Genomic DNA, 4,270 nt, shown 5'->3' with positions numbered 1-4,270 from the left:
CAAAAAAAAAAAAAAAAAAAAAAGAAGAAAAAAATTAGGTAGGCGGAGTAAACAGAACAGAATGCTGAGAGAAAGAAGCCGAATCGGGCAGTCGCCATGATTCTCCCACCCGACACAGACACAGGTTAAGATCTTCCCTGGTAAGCCACCTCGTGGTGCTACACACGTTATTAGAAATGGATTAAAGCAAGATGTGAGAGTTAGCCAGTAAGAGGCTAAAACTAATGGGCCAAGCAGTTTTCTTTATTAATTAACCAATGAAAGCAACAGATAGATACCTCCATCACTTTGCCAGAAGACCTTAGGGCTCTCCCTCAGGTATAGTTAAAAATAATAAAGCAGCTGGTCTCCTGATAGGAGGAAGGGAACACAGAGAGCAAGGCTGAGCAGACATTAGGTGGTATGGGAGAAATGGGGAGGCTAAGGTCCAAAAGTCAGCATAAGGTCCAGGTATGGTGATTCTTTTTTTTTTAATATTTATTTATTTATTTATTTATTTATTTATTTATTTATTTATTTATTATGTATACAATATTCTGTCTGTGTGTATGCCTGCAGGCCAGAAGAGGGCACCAGACCTCATTACAGATGGTTGTGAGCCACCATGTGGTTGCTGGAATTGAACTCAGGACCTTTGGAAGAGCAGGCAATGCTCTTAACCGCTGAGCCATCTCTCCAGCCCCCAGGTATGGTGATTCTAACTGTGGTCCAAGGACTTGGGCAGCTGAGGCAGGAGGACTGCTACAAGTTCTAGCCAGCTTGGGCTACAGAGTAACAGCATGAGAACTTATCTAAAGAAGAGGAGAGGAGGGGAGGGGAAGGGAGGAGTGGGGAGGGGAGGAGAGGGGAGGGGAGGAGAGGGGAGGGGAAGGAAGGGGTGGGGAGGGGAGGAGAGGGGAGGGGAGGAGAGGGGAGGGGAAGGAAGGGGTGGGGAGGGGAGGAGAGGGGAGGGGAGGAGAGGGAAGGGGAGGAGGGGAGGGGAGGAGAGGGGAGGAGAGGAGAGGAGTCAGGCATGATGACACATACTTGTAAACCCAGCAGCACTTGAGAGGTCTCAAGGCAGGAGGATCAGAAGTTCAAGGTCATCTTCACCTATCTAGTGAGTGAGAGGCCAGCCTGGCCTCTGAGGCGAGAGACCCTATCTCAAAAAGGAAGCAGGGTACGGAGGGGACTGAGAGAGACTAGGGGAATAAAGACAGGACAACAGACAGAAAGAAGAAGGAGACTTAAGAAGAAAAAGAACTTAGGGGTGCCCCACGTGCCTTAGCACATGAACTTGCCATGGGTGACATGCTAGTCTATTAAAAAAAAAAAGAATGAAATGGAACATTTACAAAGCCTTTGACAAAGTGTTTACACATTGCCAGTGCTAGGTGAGAAGTCAATCTCTCCCGCCCTGCAGAGCCCAAACGTGTCATTAGCACCAGACTATGCAAGTCACCATTGAGACACGGGGCAGCATCCTGAGCATAGGAAACCTCAAAGCCCGCCCCACAGTGACACACTTCCTCCAACAACCCCATACCCAAATCCAACAAAGTCGTACGTCCTAATAGTGCCACTCCCTATAAGATTATGGGGACCAATTACGTTCAAACCACACACATTTTATTTATTTATTTATTTAGTGGGGGGGGGCACATGCTGCAGTGCATATGTGGAGCTCAGAGGTCAACTTGCAGAAGCTAGTTTCCCATTGATGGAATAGGAGGTCTGTAACATTCCCCATTCGTGTCCTAGTCAGGATTGAACACGGGGCCTCATGTATGCTAGGCAAGCACTCTACCAACTGAGTTATAAACCCAGCCCTTAAATTAAGACAGCTTTAAGGTACATTGGTGGAGGGGCTCGAGAGGATCCTTGGCAGTTAAGAACACTGGCTGAAGTTGGGCGGATCTCTATGCCTTCGAGGCCAGTCTGGTCTACGACACTGGCAGATCCTCCAGAGGGATCTGATTGATGCCCTCTGTCCTCCACAGATGTACACGAAGGTGAAATACCTATGCACACTCAAAACCAGAGAGGTGCAGAGTTATGGCGAATTGGAGAGATTTCTGCCATGGCCTCACGCTGTCTGGTGGCATTTCTGGCTTTCAGATTGGCGGAAGCTAGTGTTTGCTGAGAATACATTCTTAAGGTTTGCATAGTCACAAGATGAGGTCAGACATCAGGGTGGACAATGAATGTCTTTCAAAGGGGCTGAAAATAGCCCAAGATAATTTGGCTCTTGTCTGCAACGTTTTAACACTCCATAAGCAGGAAGGTCAGTCATTTGACCTTGTATTAATAGCCTATCTGTCTCTCTGTCTCCCTCTCTCTTCCTCCTTCCCTCTGTCCTTCCCTTCCTCTGTCCCTCCCCCCCTCTCCCTCCCTCTTTTCTCTCTCTCTCTCTCTCTTTCTCTCTCTCTCTCTCCCTCTCTCTCATTTCTCCACCTCTCTCTCTCTCTCTCCCTCCCTCCCTCCCTCCCTCCTTTCCTCCCTCTCTCTCTGTCTCCCTCCCTCCCTCCCTGATTCTGTCTCTCTTGGAAACTTCAGTATGGTAACAGTACTATGTGATTATGTGATCATGTCCCCGACTGGTCCTGGTCCAGTGGCAGTCGCTTGAACCAAGAAGGCTCCTCAGATCTCATGATAGGTAGCATGGAATCCCTGCCCTGGAGACAGACCTTTCTGCAAACAAAGGGGGCATTCAGGAGGCCCAGGGAGCTGTTTCTCTTGGCAACAATGGGGTGAACTGCTGGCTCTTGGCAGTGCTGAGGGTCCAGGCTGCCGCCTGCAGAAAGAAGCACCCCTGGATCTGTCCACAGTTCGCACTCAGGGTTTCCTTTCAGTCCTTCAGTACAAATTACTCATCCTGCGGCTTCCGTTAAGGTTCCCAAAGCTTCGATCATTCCAAGAACCAGTTTGCTCGCTATCCCTTCATGTCAACAGACCCATGAGGAGTTGTGGCACTGGGGACGATTGTCCCAACACTCAGTTTTGAATTTTCCTTTGTCAGAACCACAGTTCTGTGAGCCAGTGTCTGCCCGAGACAGCCACAGGAGGAAGGACAGCCAGGCATTTTCCTGGAGTGTCTTCAGAGGACAGCCATCTGGCTTGAGCATCACAAGTAACTCAGACCCTTGTTAGCAGCAAGCCTCGCGGTGCAGGGAAGCAATACCCACTTCTGACCATACAGCCGACTCTGCTGGCCTCGGTGACCCCTGTCAGCCCCGGGCAGGCAGCTGGAGAGGCTCGGCATCCTGCCGTAGTTCAGCGGGCCATTAATCCACAGAAAAAGCTCAGGGCTTTAACGGGGAAACAGGAAAGTATTCTGACTTTCGGCCCCTTGCAGACTAAACGGACATTCAGGACAGCGCACCACACCTTCAGCTGGTAAGAGTGGAAGTTGTTCCCGTTTCCTCTTCTACCCAGGAGAGGAAGCACCTGTCGGTCTTAATTATACCCTGCTATGTGACTAGGGACAACATGTCTGAGTGAAGACAGAGGAGAATTTAGGTTAGAGAACAGAAAGTTCAGTTTTACTAATCTCTCTGTTTCTGTCTTGCTTCAATAATTTTGGGTGTTAGCCTAGCCTTTAACAGCTAAGCCATCTCTCCAGCCCGTGTCTCTTTCTGAAGACAAGAACTCAGATAGCTAAGGCTGGGTTTGTACTTGACCTTGAATTTCACTTTTTAAAAGATTTATTAAAATGTCATCTATGTGTATGTGTATATGTCTCTCTCGGTGTGTATACCACATGCATGCACATGGCTTCAGGATCAGGAAGAGAGATCAGAGCCCCTAGAGCTAGAGATATAGGCAGTGTGAGCCACTGGACGTAGGTGCTGGGAACCAACCTCAAGCCCTCTGGAAGAACATGAAGTACCCGCTGACCACTGAGCCATCCCCGCAGCCCTAACTTTGAACTTATGAACCGTCCACATTTGTTGAAATAGGAGCGGCAGGGCTGCATCCCCGGCACCCGGCCGCCCACATGGCTAGTTTATACCCAGAAATAATTACACGGAAACTGTATTCTTTCAAACACTGTCTGGCCTGGCTAGGTCCAGTTTCTTATTGGCTAGCGCTTACATATTGTTCTAACCCATTTCTAATATTCTGTGTAGCCCATGAGCTGGCTTACCAGAGAGTATCTTAACCTGTGTCTGTCTGGAGTGGGAGCATCATGGCAACTCACTCACTCAGCTTCTTTTTCCCAGCATTCTCCTCTGTCTACTCCGCCTACCTAATTTTCTGTCCTATGAGGGCTGAGGCAGTTTCTTTATTA

Source organism: Alexandromys fortis, unplaced genomic scaffold, assembly GCF_014885135.2.
Source record: "Alexandromys fortis isolate MF-2015 unplaced genomic scaffold, M_Fortis_MF-2015_v1.1 scaffold_129, whole genome shotgun sequence".
Lineage (NCBI taxonomy): Eukaryota > Metazoa > Chordata > Mammalia > Rodentia > Cricetidae > Alexandromys > Alexandromys fortis.
This window is presented reverse-complemented; position numbering follows the sequence as displayed.